Source organism: Cryptomeria japonica, chromosome 11 (assembly GCF_030272615.1).
Source record: "Cryptomeria japonica chromosome 11, Sugi_1.0, whole genome shotgun sequence".
NCBI classification, from domain to species: domain Eukaryota; kingdom Viridiplantae; phylum Streptophyta; class Pinopsida; order Cupressales; family Cupressaceae; genus Cryptomeria; species Cryptomeria japonica.
Window position 1 is genome coordinate 235,624,208 of NC_081415.1, and position 22,020 is coordinate 235,646,227.

Genomic DNA, 22,020 nt, shown 5'->3' on the forward strand with positions numbered 1-22,020 from the left:
ACTTCACAAGTGTACCTTCCAGTTAGTTATGTTGGTGTTCTTGAGCTCCGGAAGGGAGATGATGATGATTATAGTAATCCGATTTGTTGTGTTTGTTGCAGGGGAATTCACGTTGCTTGTTGGTATTTCCAGATCATGTTCTATCCATGTTGTTGGTCTGCATTGATCGTTGTGTGTGTTATATAAGATTTTATTGGTCTGGTGGTATTCTTTGTGATATACGACTATGTAGCCAACCTAATGGTTCTTCCATGCTGCAGATGATCTTGGTGTGATATTCAATGGTGTTACATGTTAGAGGTTTTGATTGAGGTCCATGCTATGTCTTTGCCAACTTTGTATTGGTCGGCATATGGATTTATGTATCATGTGATGTAATTTTGTAATTAGGTCTTATGAATTGAGCTGACCTTGAAAGTAAACGTGATGATTTGTATAAATAAATGTAATAATTATGTAAGATGTGTTTTTGTGTTGTGTTTGCGTTCTTTGAGAGTGTTGTATGTACAAACAAGCAAATTGATCTTTCAAAAGAGTGTTAAAGTGAAGTAGAGTGTTGCAAAGCAGACAGTGTGATTAACCGGAATTGTGATCGGGCATTTGGAGATGCTATTCTTTTAGTTCATGTAAACCGGATTAGTGTCTAATCTTTGTAAGGCAGTGAGCCTTTCCAGGGTTGTAGCCCTTTGTTGTTTCTAAGCAGTGAGCTATAGGCAGTGTGCCTGAATGCATGTTCATTCTCCATTGTAATGTTTACACATATTACTACAAAGTATCATCATATTGTGGGTAGGTTCCCACTATGGTTTTTCCCTTAACTGGGTTTTCCACATTAAAAATTTGTGTTATGTGTGTTGTTGATTTGGTGTTTATCTTTGTTATTCTTGTTCTTGATTAGATATAAAGTTGAGGTTAATTTGGTTAAGTTTGGTGAAAACTGATTCAACCCCCCCTCTCAGTTTTTTCTGCATTGTTGTTGCCAACGTATACTTGATTATCTTCTTCACACAATACACGTATGTTTAACAACTTTCATATTGTCTTGCCATTGCCATTTATGTGTTGCCATAGTTTTGAATAGAGTTAATATATCCCATTATCATTGATTATAATGCATAATCAATTTATCCTTACCCTACAGGCTGGCAAGATCATGCTTTGATACCACTTGTAATGTCCTCTTTTGAGAGGACACTAAATCTTGCCCAATATACTTGTAGAATTATAGCAGGTTATCTATTTTTAGTCTGTTGTGGTAATTTGGACAGATTCAATTCAATGTTATTTCCCTTTTTAAATGCACAAGTTTGTTGTTTATATCAATCTAATTTGTTGCCTATACTCAAATGTGTGTGTGTGTGTGCACGCGCACACGCACGTGCGTGTGTGTGTATGAGAATCCTTTCTATTCCATCTGGTTATTGATTTAATATTTCCTCTTCTTTTCCTTTGATGCCTACTTTATTATTGTTCATAGATTTGTATTTGTGTTATGATCTCTTTGATAAATGTTCATACCATTCTTAAAGATTTTCTTATAATTCTGACTTAGGTTTGCTCCTAAATCGGCTTCTAATGCTTCAGATATTTCGTTCTATTCCATGGATCCTTCCTTCTCAAATGAAAACTTATCCACTTTATATTTTCCAGTGTTAGGGAGAGTTACACCTCTTCATCATGTATGCCCTTCGGCAAGAGACACACCCTTCACCCTTAGCACCATTTAAAAGAGTGCAACTCTTTATTATTTCTACCCTTTGAAAGGGACACAACCTTTCATAACCAGATCTGCACTCCTTATTTAAATCAGATATGCACTTTTGATTCCCAAATTATCCTCCCAAATTATCCCCTTCAAATGAGGTTCTCTTCTCCCTTTTATATCTCATGTTTGAGGGAGTCACAACTTTTCATTTCATGTCGTTTGCCCATTCATTAACTTAATTAAAATTTAATTATATCTAAATATATTCTTTTATATTTATATTTATATTTTATAATTATTATTTACGATTAAATTCAATTTCAAAGTGGGGGCATTACACTGTGGGTTTCTATTGATTGTGGGTAGATGATCTCTCTCTTCTGTACATGAAAGGTTTTCTACACATTTAATGAATATGTATTTTGTATGCACTCTCTTCTGAGAGTCCAAGTCCAACTCTGCAGAGCTGCTAGAAGTGTCTAGAGAAAGTTATAGTCAGAATGTAAGAGAGCAACAACTCAATCAATCAATGTAAGGTTTTTTTTAATATGTATCAAAGTAGGGAGATCAGGGCAAGATATTTTGGAGTCTTGATGCTAATGACATTAAATTGACTAGTTGAAGCTATAGTTGTAGAAGTCTATGTTGGAACGGGTTTTTGAAGAAACCATAAGTGATGTTGCAGAAGGATGAGATCCACTAAAGATCGTGGAGTTTGGATTGTTTTCCAAGGAAATAGAAACTAGAAAATTAGTTTGTCTGTGAGAAGCTGCAAATACAAATGGAAGAAAGATATCGCTAGTTTGAATTGTTGCAACATTCTGACTACTAATATGTATCAAAGTAGGGAGATCAGGGCAAGATATTTTGGAGTCTTGATGCTAATGACATTAAATTGACTAGTTGAAGCTATAGTTGTAGAAGTCTATGTTGGAACGGGTTTTTGAAGAAACCATAAGTGATGTTGCAGAAGGATGAGATCCAATAAAGATCGTGGAGTTCGGATTGTTTTCCAAGGAAATAGAAACTAGAAAATTAGTTTGTCTGTGAGAAGCTGCAAATACAAATGGAAGAGAGATATCGCTAGTTTGAATTGTTGCAACATTCTGACTACCTACAAATATATAAATTGGGAGTATTGTTGTATGCCGCAACATTCTAAATTTGTTATTTTAAGGTCAATAGATCCCACTAGGATCATCAAGAACCCGAAGTGTCACTCTATATGAGGTGTTGAGAAAATATAATGTTTTGCACTTGAACCTACAATGGACTGGTAACCATGAGGGCCAAAGCTAATGGTTAGGGCATCCCAATAGTAGCATGGGATTTCTTAGGTTTGATCTCTAGATCTCGAAGACTTAACATGTCGAAGCATCAATGAAAGAAGTGAAGAAGGAAGTTAGAATTGGTAATTGAAATTAATGGGGAGTGTTGGAGATTGTAATCCCAACTACTTCTCCTATGCAATCAACTTTACATTCTTTGTAGACCAAACGTATTTGCAGCATTAAAGACAAGTCTTGTAAGCAAATCTTTTTGAGGATTTGAATGATTTTCATCAAAATTGCTCCAACCTGTCCATTGTACCATCTACAAGTTTCTTCTAAGAGTCCAGCTCTGCAAAGCTTCTAGAAGTGTCTAGAGAAAGTTATAGTCTAAATGTAAGAGAGCAGCAACTCAATCAATCAATATAATGTTTTTTCTTGTTTCTAATGGATAAAAAATGTCAAGTTAACTTTGCTCTGTTTTATTTTCTCCTTCCCCTTTTTCTTTCAAACTTCTACAATTTAAACCAAAATGCATGTCACGGTTGACAGTTTACAAAGTTGCATAGAAAATTTTTTTAGCATCAATTTATGGAATTGATTGCATAAATTTTGGAGAAAAAATTGAAAACAAATTAAAAAGGGGGAATTTTTTTTGGAGAGCCACGTGTCAATCTTCCCAATAAGCAATTGCTACTTATTTTCAGCTCCCCTTTTTTTCAAAGCTTATTTTTAAGTTTTAAGTAGTTGCCGGTCCACTTAAATTAAAAAAGATTCCAATTTATCCTTTCCTCTTAATTAAAAATTTGCATGGAAACACTTTGACTGGGTACTTAAGCGGTGGCATAAAAACATGGGATAAAAGATCATTTGAAACATAATACATTCGGTTCACAGTTTACACACGCCTATCTAAAATAGAAACAATAAAAAATCCTAGTGAACTGTTGTTTGCTGAGTTAAACTGCAGTTCTATGCCTAGGCAGCGATGCACTGGTGAGCTCATGCTAAACTGGAGTTTGAACAGGTACAACCACCTCTAGGTATATACAATTCAACAAACAAACAGAAGATTTTTTACTGCAACCTTTTCATGCTAAATTTGGGCATTTTACACGCCATAAAAAATGCGCCTGCAAAATAAGGAAAAATACCCCACATTCTGAATGGTGTTGACATCAACAATCTATTTTACAGTAAATAATGTTTTCATCGTGATTGTTCAATAGTCATAATATTTTCTATTGAATCAAGGAATTTGTAGATTAAGCAAGTTTGTTCTTGAACTGCCATTGTTGACTGTAATATCTTGACTCCTTAATAACCCTTGCTTGATGAACTACTTATAACTTGCCATAAAAACCTTCTTTAAAAGACTTTGCTTGTTAACTGTGGCTCTGATGTCATGTCAGGGGAAGAGGCAGAGGAGAAACAAAAAAGTAAAGAAATAGAGATAAAACAGAGCTAACTGAAAATGTGATATATTCATATATATTTGGAATCATACAAAGCTCTAATTATATATAAAATACAGAACTCCAAAAAATGTTTGATTACATATGTTTATTAAAGACATAGAGCTGCTCTTTCTTCTCCTTGTAAAGATTAAAAACAAAGATCCCTGTTGTTATGGCACCTGCTGCTAGAGTAAAAGGAACTTCTGCTCTCTTCATACAAGTTAATAACTTTCTCCTTCTCATCAAATAACCAGCAAAACCAAACATAACATCAACAAAAGATTAAATGCAACTAACTCTGATGTGAGCAAAATTTGGCAGACGCTATTGTGCAGTTAAATTATATTTAATAATGTCCTGATGCAGAGAGTGAGAAGACAACAAACAGCGGGAGAGAGTGAAGTGTACAGAGAGCAGTAATAAGGGTAGATGGGATCAACTCCCACACTTTACTCCTAAAAACCATATGAAGCAACATCTTCTGTAACATCCAATACCTCTTCAGCTTCCACTTCTTCTTCTTCATATTCTTCTTCTTCTTCACTGGGCTCTCCATCACGCAATGCTTGGCGAAGGAATATCTCTTCTTCACGAGAACGTTTCCATTCATTGACCCAGACCTGCCATTCCTCTTCCAACTTTTTTCGTTTCTCCCTGTCTTGTTCACTTAACAATAACGAAACATCATGATCCTCAGAGTCATATATCTTGCCATACTTCTTTAAACTCTTGGCAATTGCCTCTTCTTTCTCTGGACTCAATAGCGACGGTGGCCTTGGACGCCACAGCAACTGTGAATTACAGTAAAGGCATATATAAATACAGAGCTATAAAACTTCTACTTCTAACTAGTGCAGGATGGCTTACAACATGCGTATGGGTTCTCACCTGGTAAAACCCATCCCTACAAACACGGTATAATAGTTTCCCATTGAATATCAATGTGTTAAGCCATTTTCTATGTCATGTAAAGTTGTGGCATATGTTGCCACATACCTGTAAAGAGAAAATGTATCAGCAGCTATCAGAGAAGCACAAAGCAGCAGAACACTGGAACAATATATAGTTTAAGTAACATTGTAAATTAAAAGAATTTACCTTCCAGTAGGATCCCACTCAATATCAGTTGCCATGAAATGCTCGCCAGTTTCCATAGTCTCGAGTTCATCCACATTGTAAAATTCAAGCTGGCCATTGTGAGTTTTCATGCCTGCCAAAATAATAAAGCGTCCAATAGGAGACCAGAAAAGTGCATTTGTTCATCTTCCTTTTATAGTTGTGATTTTTGAAATCTGACCAACAATATTAGGGCTCCTCATTGAATAGAAACTGGCATCTGGCTTACTCCCATCTCCATGAATTATTGCAAACCTGTGCCCTTTGGGCTCCCAAGCAAATGCAACAATTCTATCATTCTTGTTTTCTAATTCTAACACTTCTATAGGAATATCTCTTTCCTTGATGCGGAAAAGTTCAAAGCCAGTGTAGGTAGTCTTCTTCGTTCTGGTATATCGATCTACCTTTACAGCAAGGTAATCTCCATTGCTCTGCCAGTACATCTTACAGTCACTCACACTAAAAAGGTTTTTCTGCCTCAGTTCTTCCCTTCCAGGGATTTGCACAAGACTAACCTGAGAGAAATAAGCCTTATTTCAGAAAACTACCTAACCCAGGGCCCTATAGACAATAGTAATTTGCATTGCTTGCTCAATATTCTTAGAAGTTTTAGCTAAAAGTATACAATTTTTTTATAAATTGATAAATGTAAAGGATTTATCAAATTAACAGTATTAGAAAGCTCACTCTTGCAGGTTGATTCCCACCACCTCCCTCTGGCACAAATAGTGATAGTATTGGATCTGTTGGAGACCAACTGAAATCCATTACATTGTCAACCTTGAGCAATTTTTTTTATCAAGGAGACCCATTGTATCAGTTTCATAAACACTGGTGCCATTTTTCCCAATCCTAGCAAAATATTTATCATCTCTGCCACCTGCCCATCTGTTCAGATTTGATTTGCACTAAATAAGAAATAGTTTGTAAGTAAGATATTGAAATTCGATATACTGAAACTAGCAATTCAAATTGCAAAGAATTACCTAAATACGGGCCAAGAGACACCAGCAACTCCTCCAGTTCCACCAGTTACAAAATCATCAGCACTTCCTTTAAATTCTCTTGCAACGATGCCAGTTCTCATATCAGAGATTTTTAGAGTAAGCCTTTTGAACAAGAGGCATTCTAGTGTTAGAGAAAATTTACAAGACCTTTGAAACAAAACATAATGATCAGCCATACTTTGCAATAAGATGACTCTATTTTTTTGGAATATTCAATCGTAAAGTCCCTCTACTGCTAAAATACATGTGTGTCTCTTGGGTTACTAGGCTCATGGCTGCTGTTAGTTACCGGGAATTTCTCCCCCGTTTTGGTGGTTAATTCCAAGTTCAACTAACTGTTAGTTAACTACCACAGATTATGGATCACTCACCGATCTTTGTTAGGTTTAGATTCATTCTTTCTGCCTGAACTAAGGTTGTTAATTTCAGTCTTCTCTTGCCTTCACCGTAATGTTAGATCATGGGGTGATTCAAGTTTTGTATAAATCATGCTTTCAGCTTCTGTAATGAACTATGAATTAATATAAGAATTTCATTTGGTTCAGATTTCTTTATGCTCTGTTTTTGTTATGTTTTCATTGTGCAAGTTTCTCCTTTATTTCTAGCTAGATCCATAATCTCTTATGCAGGTTTAGCTGAAAATTTCACATGGTATCAGAGCCTAGGAGCTAGAAGAAAGGAGAAGAACATTTATTTTTTTGTAGGTATTGAGATTCTGAGTTGTTTTAGAATGGAATTCTCATTGCTTTGGGAGAATCTATTGATATATTTGTATTAAAAATGAACTGAAATAAAGTTCCAAAAGGGCTAGTCTAGTCTAAAATGGGAATTAGATATCATCCATCTATCATCTTTTTGGAAGAAGGAAATCACAAGTCCTGGCATAATGGAATCATAAAGCATTGTCGCTGGATTCATCTTTTGCCTCATTTATATGGGCTTATTCCCAAACCAAGTACTTGTTGGCAGAAATTTGCATGGGAAAGTAGAAATGATCATGTCTTAGGATTAATTGGCTTAACTGTTGGGGACTATACATCATGGGCTCTATCACACATTGAGTTCCCTCACACTCTTTGGGCCACTATATGGGAAATGTATGGAGATCCCAATGAACCTCCATTTCCAGATGAAGACATGTTTCTCTCCCTTGATAATGATGATGATGGCACTAAAGAGGAAATTGCTTATTGAAAGAGACTTGATTGTCTTGATTACACAAAGACATCTCCTCCTTCTTCTTCTCTTTCCACACCTTCAGTATTGGCAATTGTGCAGTCACCTCCAACTACCAGTTTGATAGAGATCTTGGCTTTTCTGAATGCTACTCCAGCTTCTCTTTAGCAGGTTCACTCTTGTCCAGTTGATGAGAGAGATATCATCCTATCAAACATTTATCATTTGTTTGTTGAATCTCTCCTTGATCATGATGGCAATTTTGAGGACACATGTCTTCTCTTTGATGTCGGCTCACATCAAGTTGCATCTTCTTTTGGTTTGGATTCTCTTGTTTTCTCTCAATGACTCCATGCTACTATCTTGACACATCCTGATTCACATCCGAACAAATCTCTCACTTCAGTTGTCAGTGTTCCTAAATCTTGTATAGAAAAGTCACAGTTCAGCATCGGATTGGAGAAACATGAGTATATTCCATAACCATTCATCGTTATTCCTTCACAAATTTCACTTGAGTGGGAATTCAGCAGTTTGATAGCCAGAGGTTTCTATCTTCCAAAAGGAAGAGGTGTCATTTGTTGAAGAGGAACCTACTACAACATTCACTCTGCTACATTCTGTATTGACATTCTTTCTCTTCTTTGTGAAGGCACAAATAGCCACTTTTTGCAAGATATTTGGTTGCAAGACATTGTAGCATATTAGGTATCAAGCAGAGTTAGTGTTAATTTTAAGGGGGGCTTTTATTCCCACTGGGTTTTCCCTCTTTCCTTAGTTAAAATTAGGGGGGGTGTTGGTGGTTAATTCCAAGTTCAAATAACTATTAATTCACTACCGCAGATTGTGGATCACTCGTCGATCTTTGTTAGGTTTAGATTCATTCTTTCTGCCTAAATTAAGGTTGTTAATTTCAGTCTTCTCTTGCCTTCACCGTAATGTTAGATCATGGGGTGATTCAAGTTTTGTATAAATCATGCTTTCAGCTTCTGTAATGAACTATGAATTAATATAAGAATTTCATTTGATTCAGATTTCTTTATGGTCTGTTTTTGTTTTGTTTTCATTCTGCAAGTTTCTCCTTTATTTCTAGCTAGATTCATAATCTCTTATGCAGGTTTAGCTGAAAATTTCACACCCCGATGATATATCAATCAATCTAACATATAAAAAACATATAGAAGTCATATTTCTATTCTACGTGTGACAAAAGAATATATTGAATGGATATTAAAGATTCTCAACAGTACAACAAAGAAATAATTCTCAATTACAATGCTCCACAGCCACCAAACTAAGCTTCGCATGAAAAAAACCTGTATGTGCAAAACACATCAATATGGTAAATGTGGTAGCACCTCCCCAAACAGCTGCTCCCTGCCTGTGAGAGTTGCCAAGTATGTTCCAAGCGGTGACCATTGAACAAAGCTTTCAGTCTAATGCTGCAAAAAAAGGCCCTAACATTCAGTAGACTAGAAAATAAAAAGCACCCATTATGTCACCCTTCAGTAGACAAAAATTGTGCAGCTTGTGTAATGATCTACTTAACTATACGATGGTACACTAATTTAGGCTTCAATTACCTAGCATCATTCCAATAAACTTTCAGTGTCTGATTGAGCACGAATGACAAATCGATCACGTCCTTTCTCATCTGTAAGCCTCTAGTGTAGATTTTCCTGCAACATAATATACTTCAATATTCAATTGATTAATGCAAACCAAGATTGCTAAGAATTCCAGGACATATAACAGTAATCAAACTTTTTAGCAGATGATTCATATTACAACAAGAAAAAGACAATAGTTAAGTTCTCAAGATACAATTATTTATTAAATGAACATTCCAGTTAATTCTTGTGTGAACTCAATAATTTAAAATAAGTTATAATGTTACCAATAGAAAGCAGAAATTAAGGATGAACTTGCAGGGCATGAATACTAATAATTAATGGTTCATTAAAGTGTATCTTCATATTTAAACTTTCAAGGACTTTAAAATATATTTTTAAAAATGAAGAGTCCAAACACAAAAATTTTGCCATATAAAGACACAGAATAAAAAAGCAGAACATACAATGGGAGAATATGTCTTGGTTTCAGGAGGAACCCACTCATCTGATACTTCCATGTACTTCTCAAAGTCATCAAACATGTTAACAACAAAAATGTGTGCTTTGTCAAGCTTATATCCATTTGTTTGATCTTTTGTTGTTCGTGCCTCCTGTGCCAATTAAAATGCAAAAATGGAAAAATACTAGGTACAACTATTACACAGGAAGAAAAAAAGTAAAAGCATCAAACACCATCTTCTTGCTTAGAATAAAAATCAAATATTCCGAAGTAAAAATTTTCATCTAGGATACATAACATTTGAAATTTAGGTAGAAGGTTGCAATCTGCAAATAAAGAACCACATATTTTTTTGCATATAAAATACACTCAAAAACTAATTGTAAATTTAAGCTTTTATATATTACTTAATATCTATCCAGTCCTTTTGAAAATTGAATCAATACTGAGAATTCATACCAATATTAAGGTCTATAAACCATAGCTAAGGAGTGTTGTACTCTATAAAACAACAACCTTTAGTCTTGTGTGTCTTAGGATCAATTGGCATCCACAGACCCCTGTCCCTGATTGTTCAAATCTGACCAAAAATCTTACGAACAACACCTTCAAGTTTATTTAACTTTTCAGGAGGCACAACAGGAAGGTTGTTAACAACAATGACATTACCAAACCTTGTCTCAAACTCCAATGAGTCTTCTTCTTCCTCTTCATCATCACTGCAAATAAAATAAATAAAAGGAACATTAACGAATATGAAGAGCACACTATGTTGGCATTTGCATGAAGATTGCACTAATGAAGTATAAGTGTTGGCATTGATGTCAATTGTAACTGGTAATGGAGTTGTAATGCAACCAGTAGTTGAGCAAGTGAAGGAAACCGATATTACTTTAGAAGTAGTGAGATCAACTGGTAACCCTACCTATTGATATGTCGAACCCTAACCAATGGAGCTTGGTGAATCGGTTGTGTTGATCTATGATCAAATGGTGATCGGAGATGATTATGCCACATATGCATGATGCACATGATGAGTTTCAAAATGGTTTTTGGCACGTAGAGGTAACTATTTTATCTTGGGAATGAGCAAGTGCATAGAATGAAGTGGAAACCGCATGATGAGTTACAGGATCCAATGTGCAGTGATCCAGGAGCAGTCGAGGTTGTCTTGGATAATGTGCAGTGATTGCTATGTAATCTAATGGTCATGTTTGAACCGACTTGTTTGTAATATCTCTGAGATCTTATGTTTTGTGATGTGTTACTAACCTATTGTTTTTCTTATAAGGTCGATGAGTTATTTTGTTGTAGTGCTGGTAATTTTGGTTAAGTGTTAGTGTGATTGATTGCCGAATCAGGAGTATCTGTACAATGAGTGAAGGTAGATAGGAGCATAAAAAAAATTTGATCAAGCAAAATAGTGCTATTACCATATCAGCAAAAACCCTATTGTTCTCTAACAATTACAACAGTTAAATCCCTTAACCGGGTAAGCTTTAACAGGCTTAGTGTTTTCTAAATCCTCTAATCAAGTGATCCATTAGCTTGGATTTGAAATCCCCTATTGAGGTTACTCTTAACAGGGTATTGTAGTCAATCCCTTAACTAGGTGGTCCTTAACCGGATTTGTTCCTAATAGGACATTTTTGTAAAACTTCTAACAAGGCTTGGCTCCTAACAGGGCGAACTTCAAAAAAGTTCAGAATACTTGTGGGTATTTGTTAGGATTCCCAAAGATACTGAGAGGGGGGGGGGTGAATCAGTATCTGACTGGTTATAATATTTTCTTAACTTATAACATGAAAAACATATTAAAACTGTGTTCCAGTAAAGCAGAAATAATGCAGCAAATAAGAACAAGAACCACAACATGAAAAGCACACCATAACAATGTTTTAACGAGGAAACCCGGTGTGGGAAAAACCTCGGTAGGATTTGTGACCCACAATATTCGCTTACTGGCCAATAAGGGAATATTACTCTTACAATAGGGGCATGCACATGCAGGAAGGCCAAATGCCTAGAGCTTATTGCTCAAATACAAAGGAAGTCACACTGACTTACAAAAATGGATTAAACTAATCCAATGTCTTGTACTGCTTCAGATTAGCATCTCTTATGCCAGATTCAGTACCGGTTTAAGTTCTGCTACATACATAAACCCTTAACCTATAATTCGCATAATAGGTCTGCTACCTTCTATTCAAATTTCGCATCATACCTCTACTACTTATTTTGATGATCTACAATGATCTCATACATATATGAGTCATATTACAATCCGCCATGTCGGCTTAAAAAAGATTTTACATTTAACAAAAAAATACATTAATGCAAAAATGTTATCGATTAGGGTGTCAGTAATCTTCTTTTTCGGTGTCAGTGTCCTGTATGTCGGTGTCGGTATCACATGATTGCAAGGTTGCCATCAGTGACAATACCTTCAATCACCTACAATTTCTCATTGGAGTGTGCATTTGCCAATAGTATTCATCCCCACCGTGGTTTTTCCAATTTGGGTTTCCACATCAAAAATCATTATGTCAAGTGGTGAATGGTTTTTGAGGTTATGTTTTGATATGGTTAATCTTTTTAACTGGTAAAGCCACTTAGATGTGTTAAGATGATCGAAAGTGATCTGAAATGTGCTTTTACTAGTGTTAGTAAAGTGGTTTGATGTTTTGGTTAAATGGATTGAGATTTTTAGATCCGGTACACTATTATTTTGGTAAGCTAGTCAACCGATAAATTTGACTAAGCAGTTGCAGTTTATAGTACAATGTTGAACCGGTTAGTTCAGTGATTGATTTATGAGTTGGGTTTGAATTTGGTGAAAGTTTAGTTTGTTTTCTATCTATTGATTCACCCCCCCTCTCAGTAGTTGTTTGGATCCTTATTGATTCATCATATCATCAATTGGTATCAGAGCATTTCAGGTCCTCTAGTGTCTAAGCATAACAACTTGAGGTAAAGATCTAGAAGAACATGATGAAGAAAGAAGGTCTGAAGTTCAATAGGAAAAACTACAAAATATGGAGTGATAGGATGGAGATCTATATCAAAAGTGTAGGAAGTCAATATTGGGAGCATGTTGTTACCAAATATACCTTTCCTAGTGGGATTTTGTCTGATGATAAAAAAAAGGGGCAACAGGAGAATAATCAAGCATTGGAGGCCATTATCAGTTCCTTGTCTGATTTAGAGTATGTTGATGTCCATGGTTTGGAGACTGCTTATTATGTGTGGAATAAACTTGAGGATATCTATAGCGGTGATGAGCATGTGAAGATTGCCAAAGAGGAGAGTCTGAGAGGTAATTTTGATGACATGCAGATGGATGAAGGTGAGAATATTCAATAGTATGGTCAAAGGATCAAAGAGATAGTTGGTGAGATCAAAAGTGTTGGTGGTAAAGTGGAGGATACCATAGTGGTTAGCAAGGTGTTGAGAACCCTTCTACCGGTCTACGCTATTCGAGTTGCAGCCATTCAGAAATTCAAGTCTATTGATAAAACAAAGGTAACTCTTGACTCCATCATTGGTAAACTAATTGCATTTGAATTAAATAGTTTTGATGGAAGTGTTCAGAAATCGAAATCTGTATTTAGAGCTTTAGTTTCTAATCCACCGGTAAGGAAAAGCAAAGAAGCTAGTCACTATCATGAGTCAACACCCAACAAAGAAGTTGATGATGAAGACAGTCTGGTTGAGCTTGAAGTATTGTTGGTCAAGCGGTTACCCAGAGGTACCGGTAAGTATAGAGGTAAATTACCTTTGAAGTGTTTTGCATGTAACCAGATTGGAAATATTGTAGCTAACTGTCCAAAGAGAGACAATGAGCATAAACGTGAGAAGTATAAGAAGTACAAAGGCAAAGGTAAAAGAGATTGCCTCATTGCAATTGATGGAGGAATCATAGATGAGGAATCTAAGGGAGATGCAAATGAGGACATTGTCTTTGTTTCTATTAAAGAAGAAACATCAAATTAGAAGGCATTAGTTTCTCGCATGGATAGTTTTGATGATTGGATTATAGATAGTGGTCGTTCACACCACATGACCAGTGATCGGAGTAAGTTTCTTACTTTGAAGGAATTTGATAGAGGTGTTGTGAGATTTGGAAATGACTCACCTTGCATGGTAAAAGGAAAGGGAACCATTTCTCTTAATGGAAAGAGTAGTGCAGATGATGTATACTGGGTTGAAGGATTGAAACACAATCTTTTGAGTGTTTCTCAACTCAATGAAAAAGGTTATCCACTGGAATTCAAGAATGGAATGTGCAAAATCTATGGAAGCAAAGGTGAACTGATTGCAACCGGCAAACAGACAAAAGGTAACTTATTTCACCTAAATTCTAAAATCAACAACTGTTTAATTGCTAAAGTAGAAGATAGTTGGCTTTGGAATCGAAGATTTTGTCATATAAATTTTGATAACATTGTCAAAGTCAGTAAGTCCAAGTCAATAAGAGGTTTGCCTTAGTTGGACAAACTGGTGAATGTGTTGCGTAAGGAATGTCAGTTAGGGAAGATGACATCCTCAACTTTTAAGAGAAAATCTTTTTCAGCAGAACATTTGCTAGATTTGGTTCATACAGACCTCTATGGACCAATAAGGACTAGGAGTATTCAAGGTGATCGGTATTTTATGATCTTCACTGATGATAGCTCAAGAATGATGTGGGTCGTATTCTTTAAGGACAAAACAGAAGCAAGTTTAAAACATTCAGGGCCTTGGCTGAAAAGGAAAGTGGAAAGAAGATAAAGTGCTTAAGAACTGATCAAGGTGGTGAATTTACTTCAGAGGAATTCGCTAGATACTGTGAAGATAATGGAATTAAGAGGCATCTTTCTGCACCTAGGACACCACAACGGAATGGTATTGCAGAGGAACAACCGGTCAGTTGTTGAAGCTGCTAGAACTATGCTAATACAAGGAGGTGTAGCTAAGACTTTCTAGAGAGAAGCTATCAGCACAGCTGTCTACACTATGAACCAAATATTGGTTAAAATGGGTAAGGATAAAACTCCTTATGAATACTGGTACGGTAGATCACCCAATGTCAGTTACTTTAATGTTTTTGGTAGTAAATGTTTTATCAAAAGAGGTGACTATGTTGGTAAGTTTGATGCTAAGAGTGATGAAGGCATATTTCTTGGTTACTCCACCAAGAGCAAAGCCTACAAATGTTCCAACAACTAGACAAAGAAGATCATTGAAAGTGGTGATGTCTAAGTGGATGAGTGTCCTGAAGATTCAAGAGAAACCAGTGAGGAGAAGAAGGAAGATGAACCTTAAATTCTGATTTTGGAACCAGAATCGATGAAGCCAGAAGTTGGTCAAATGAATATTACAGCACTAGTTCAACCGAAATAGGTAGATTATGTAGAAGATGAAGATAGTAAGGAAAAAAAACTTGAAGATAATGATCATGTTATTCCAAGGTATGTAAGACTCAATCATAATCCTGATCAGATTATTGGAGATAAATATGATGGTGTATTAACTAGAAGAATAATTAGAGAGAATTCTTGTATGATCTCCACTATTGAGCCTAGAACAGCAAAGGAAGCTTTTGGAGATGATCACTGGATCAATGCTATGGAAGAAGAGCTTGACCAGATTAAGAAGAACAACACATGGACCTTAGTACCCAGACTGGTGAACAAAAATGTAATAGGTACTAAATGGGTATTTAGAAATAAGCTGAATAAAGATGAAGTAGTAGTCAGAAACAAAGTCAGACTGGTATGCAAAATTATGCACAGGAAGATGGAGAAGACTATGGCGAGACATTTGCACCAGTTTCTAGTGTTAGGACTCTACTTGCATTTGCAACATATAGGGGATTCAAAGTATATCAGATGGATGTGAAGTCGTCATTTCAAAATGGAATACTGGAAGAGGAAGTCTACATTGAACAACCAGATGGTTATGCTTTGACTGATGCAAATGATATGGTGTGCAAACTTCACAAGGCACTATACGGTTTGAAGCAAGCACCAAGAGCATGGTATGAAAGACTACATTCACACTTGGTGAAGATAGGTTTTCAGAGAACCAGTAAAGACAACAATATATATCTCAAGACTGAAGGAGATAAGATATCGGTTAGTGAGGTATTTGTGGATGATATAATTTTTGGAGGCAATGATGACATGAGTGATGACTTTGCAAATGAGATGAAAAATGAATTTGAAATGTCTCTGGTAGGAGAGATAAAATTCTTCATAGGTTTGCGAATTCAACAGATGAAGAATGGTATCTTTATCACACAATCCAAATATGTGAAAAAAGGTATTGAAGACATTTGGAATGGGAGACTGTAAACCAATTGGGACACCAATGGTTACAGGTTGTAAATTGTCTAAAGAGGATGATGCCACATCCATTGATGAAAAGGAGTATAGGTCTATGATAGGGAAACTGCGTTATGTTGTTCACAGTAGACCAGATATTGCTCATGTAGTTGGATTAGTTGCCAGATTTCAGAAGAACCCGAAGGAGACATACATGGTAGCATCTAAAAGGATATTCAGCTATTTGAAAGGCACTATTGATTATGGATTATGGTATCCATGTGCAAGTAACTTTGATTTGAAAGTCTATACAGATGCAGTCTAGGCAGGAAATGTTGATGACATGAAGAGTACAACTGGAGGTGCATTCTTTCTTGGAGGAAGGATTGTATCTTGGAGTGGCAAGAAGCAAAGTTGCATATCACAGTCAACTGCTAAAGCTGAATATGTTGCAGCATATATGAATTGTACCCAAGCAATATGGATGAAACACATTCTGGAAGGATTCAAGTTGAAGATCACAGAACTGGTAAGGATTTTCTATGATAGCACAAGTGCAATAAATATTTCAAAGAACCTGGTGATGCATGCTAAAACCAAGCATATTGAGCTGAAATATCATTTCTTGAGAGAGAAAGTGCGGAGTAAAGATGTGTTACTGGAGCATGTATCTACTAAGGAACAACTAGCAAATATCTTTACTAAACCTCTGCCTAAGGCTACTTTTGAGTATCTTAGAGTTCAGCTAGGGGTTGTGCCCCTACATGAGGTCAGCTGAACAGATGTGGAAGACATCAGTCTCAAAGCTTATTGAAGATCTTGAAGCAGGATTGGTGTAGAGAGGAGCTACTCCACAAGGGGAGCAGCTTGTTTTAGAACAGTGAAGTATGACACTGAATGTTTTACTTTAACTTTGGCATTATTGTCAAAGGGGGAGAAGAACTGTATGATTGATAGGGATAAGAACTATAGCGAGTTACCAGCTGAAGACATGGAGACTCAGTTGAAGGAGAGTACATGGAAAAATGTAAACCAAGATTCCTATACCTGTGTATGTGCATTACTCTCAATCATCACAATCAAAGGGTATTGATATTTGTATTGCCATCAATGCCCAAGGGGGAGATTGTTGGCATTTGCATGAAGATTGCATTAATGAAGTACAAGTGTTGTCATTGATATCAATTATAACCGATAGTGGAGTTGTAATGAAACCAATATTACTATTGAAGCAGTGAGATCAACTGGTAACCCTACCTATTGATATGCCAAACCCTAACCGATGGAGCTTGGTGAATCGGTTGTGTTAATCTATGATCAAATGGTGATGGGAGATGATTATGCCATGTATGCATGATGCACGTGATAAATCTCAAAATGGTTTTTGGCACGTAGAGATAACTATTTTATCTTGGGAATAAGCAAGTGCATAGCATGAAGTGGAAACCACATGATGAGTTATAGGATCCAGTGTGCGGTGATCCAGGAGCAGTCGAGGTTTTCTTGGAAAATGAGTAGTGATTGCTATGTAATATAATGGTCATGTTTGAACTGATTTGTTTGTAATCTCTATGAGATCTTAAGTTTTGTGATGTGCTACCGACCTATTGTTTTGCTTATAAGGTCGATGAGTTGTTTTGTTGTAGTGTTGGCAATTTTGGTTAAGTGTTAGTGTGATCGATTGTCGAACCAGAAGGAGTATCTGCAGAATGAGTGAAGGTAGATAGGAGCATAAAAAGGATCTGATCAAGCATAATAGTGCTATTACCAGATCAACAAAAACCTTGTTGTTCTCTAACAATTATAACAGTTAAATCTCTTAATCGGGTAAGCTTTAACAGGCTTAGTGTTTTCTAAATCCTCTAACTAGGTGATCCATTAGCTTGGATTTGAAATCCTCTATTGAGGTTACTCCTAACAAGGTATTGCCTTTAACAGGGTATTGTAGGCAATCCCTTAACCAAGTGGTCCTTAACTGGATCTGTTCCTAACATGACATTTTTGTAAAGCTTCTAACAAGGCTTGGCTCCTAACAGGGTGAACTTCAAAAGAGTTCATAATACTTGTGGGTATTCATCCCCACCATGGTTTTTTCAATTTGGGTTTCCACGCCAAAAATAATTGTGTCAAGTGGTGATTGGTTTTTGTGGTTATGTTTTGATATGGTTAATCTATTTAACTGGTAAAGCCACTTAGATGTGTTAAGATAACCAAAAGTGATCTGAAATATTTTTTTACTATTGTTAGTAAAGTAGTTTGATGTTTTGGTTAAATGGTTTGAGAGTTTTAGATCTATTACACTGTTATTTTGGTAAGCTAGTCAACCAGTTAACTTGACTGAGCAGTTGCAGTTTATAGTACAGTGTTGAACCTATTAATTCAATGATTGATTTATGAGTTGGGTTTGAGTTTGGTGAAAGTCTAGTTTGTTTTCTATCTACTGATTCACCCCCCCTCTCAGTAGTTGTTCGGATCCTTATTGATTCATCATATCATCACACTATATTTACATGAGAGCAATAGTTCTTTGTTGTGGCCATTGCCATTTCAAACCATCTGTCAAGTTTCTATTCCAGTTATGGCCTGTGGCGCTGTCCCATCCAAAAGAGGAAAATATGTATGAAATCTTGTTCACATCTTAGACAACATTAATCGAATAAGTATGCATTTTTGAAAGATTATGAATATAGGCATTATACAATTGGACTTAACCAATCTATATTAGGATAAATCCTTTTAAAAATAAATTGGGTATTCAAAAAGATTATAAAGGGTTTATAAAATCCAATCCAAAACCCTAGACATCATTTTTTCTTTCTAAAAATCCATGCACATGTGCATGTCGAATTCATCACCAGGAGGTAGATGTATTGCATCCAAATTCACCTACGAAAAATCGATGTTCAGCTGGTGGGTGGGCACAGACAAAAGATCTGCATAGTCTCTGCCATGCCTGGAGCACCTCTGTTGCATCCGTTGGAGAATGTATTTAAGGGAGAAGTCCAACCCGTACGTCGAAAGGTGTTTCTTATTTGAATTTATTCAATCAATGCCTTATAGTTGTTATGTCGAGAGGCCTCTTCAGCCACAAAGGAGTAAAAACCTGTGTGCTTAATAACCTAATAGTAGCATCACATTCAAAGTTTTTGTCCATTTTTAGGCGATAGAGGCGTGAAAATTACTGCCAATGCATAAACGGCTCCGTTTCAATTATGACAATGCAGAGACATTAAATTCTACATGAAAGTGTGGCAGACAGTTTTAGCAGCATAGTGGACTAGTGGAATAGGCGTCTGAGTACCTGTCGTTGCAATATAAATTCATCTTATCATATTTTCTGAGCTATTGATCCTCCTTGTAGCAATATAAAAGATTGGTAAGGGATGCATTAAACCTAATCCTTACTGGTATTTCTTTAGCTTTATTTTGAATACATAGATTATAAGAACCTTTGTTTTCATCCTTGATCAGAAATAAGTCAGAGTATTAAATATTTTAATCTTTAATTAATTTTTGTTCTTATATAAATGACCTTTGAATACTGGATTGTCTTTTCGACTTCCAATGAGGACATAAATGTGGTGGTTGTTCAACTTCTTTGAAAGCTTATAAATAAGCCCAATTCAAGTCCAATTGCAAGGAGTTGGAGAGTTATGGAGTTACAGAGTTATAAGCATACACTCCTTCACAAGATTGTCTAAATTGTACAGGCTCAACCATACAACTCTCTTTTACAGAGTTTTCCTAAATTGGATAGATTCCAGGCATACAACTCTCTTTTACAAAGTTTGCCCAAATGGGATAGATTCAAGGGCATACAACTCTCTTTCAGAGAATTTGCCAAAAATTGTATAATTCTTACATATTTTCAATGAAATAAAATTTTATATGATTTGTTATATGTTTACAATACCACAAATTCTGCTTTGGGTATTGTCCTTTGAATTGACAAAATAATTCAAATCAGTGGTATCAGAGCCATTTTCGATCACTGCAGGTGCATCTACAGCCAATGAGACGCTGTCCATACTACGCCAAACTCTTCCTTGTCTTCGTCTTCAGTAGAAGGAAACGAGGAAGCTACTACAGCATCTACCAAGGAACCAGTAGCTGCTACGTCTCAAGCTGACCAGGCTCCTATTGCTACAACAGATTAGGAAGAAGTGATTATTCTCGAGAGAGTCTCACTAACACTTTCAAGTTACATGGCAGGAATTTTATTTGGAAGATGATCGAGCAAAGGGGCCCATTGCCTTTCAAGAAGGGAGTAATGATCATAAATAAGTCAGAGTATTAAATATTTTAATCTTTAATTAATTTTTGTCTTCATATAAATGTAATAACCTTTCAATACTGGATTGTCTTTTCGACTTCCGATGAGGACATAAATGTGGTGGTTGTTCAGCTTCTTTGAAAGCTTATAAATAAGCCCAATTCGAATCCAATTGCAAGGAGTTGGAGAGTTATGGAGTTACAGAGTTATAGGCATACGCCCCTTCACAAGATTGCCTAAATTGTACAGGCTCAGGCATACAACTCTCTTTTACAAAGTTTGCCCAAATTGGATAGATTTCAGGAATACAACTCTCTTTTATAGAGTTTGCCCAAATGGGATAGATTCAAGGGCATACAACTCTCTTTCACAAAGTTTGCCAAAAATTGTATAATTCTTACATATTTTCAATGAAATGGAATTTTATATGATTTGTTATGTGTTTACAATACCACAAATTTTGCTTTGGGTATTGTCCTCTGAATTGACAAAATAATTCAGATCAATCCTCTTTCAAAAATTGCAATATTTTTTGTTGCTTAAAGCTTGATGAATTGTCAACATTCTCATTTTGATTGCAATGCATTTCTGTTTAATTGTAGATGTGTATGACTTATATGAAAAAGATGATCAATTGGCTTATCGAAAGAGATAAAGAACACATCGACAGAATGATTTCATCCCGCCATGGTGATCAGAGCGGGTCTTTGTCGGTGATTATGCCTAAGGGTTCTAGACTAGAATATCGGGTTGATTGTGATAAAATTTATTTGAAGAATGTTGCATTTTATTAGGGGTGTTTTAAAGAAGCAAACTAGAAGGGAAAAAAAACATTGCAGCCCAAATTACTATGTACTTATAATTTCATGAGTATGTTTATTAGTCCCTATTTATTAGTACTTGATATTATGCTAGTATTATTGCAATCGTTACAATGAGTTTTTGGAATTATGAAATTTTTTTTATGTTTTTGTCTAAATTTTAAATAGTTAAGATGCATGATTTTTAAGTTTCTAAATTTTCAAAATTATTTTTCTCCAATTTAATTGGTTCAAATAATTTGCATCTTATTACCGGATTTCCCGAAAAGAATTTTTTTAGGCAAATTTTTAGGTACATTAAAATAATATTATATTAAGTATGTTTAATTTTTATTTTCAAATTATTGAAAATCTATATGTAAATATTTTAAGCTTATATATATATATATATATATATATATATATATATATATATATATATATATATATATATATATATATATATATATATATATATATATATATATATATCCTTATTAAATTTAATAATATAAAAATTTGATAATAAAATAATATTATCAATAATATAATATATTATATAAATATAAATATCATGACAACTATTTAGGTGGGAATATAAGTAATGGATATTTTGCTTTTATTTTTATTTACCCTTATTTCGCGAGTTTACCCTTTAGAATTAGTTTATTTGTGATTTCCCTATTATTCCTCTCCTTGCATGAAAAATACTAAGTAGGTAAAAGTTAAACCAAATGCACTAGATATATATTACATTTACAAAAAATATATTGTAATTTTTTAATATATAATAAACTTAATATATTATAAAAATATAATAATAATAATAATTACTTTTAA

At 35.2% G+C, this 22,020-nt stretch overlaps 1 pseudogene; it reads right to left on the bottom strand.

Annotated features, from left to right (window-relative positions):
• LOC131063922 (eukaryotic translation initiation factor 3 subunit B-like) overlaps positions 1–19,080 on the bottom strand; it is a 42,631-nt pseudogene extending 23,551 nt beyond the window's left edge.
• Between the last annotated feature and the right edge of the window lie 2,940 nt (positions 19,081–22,020).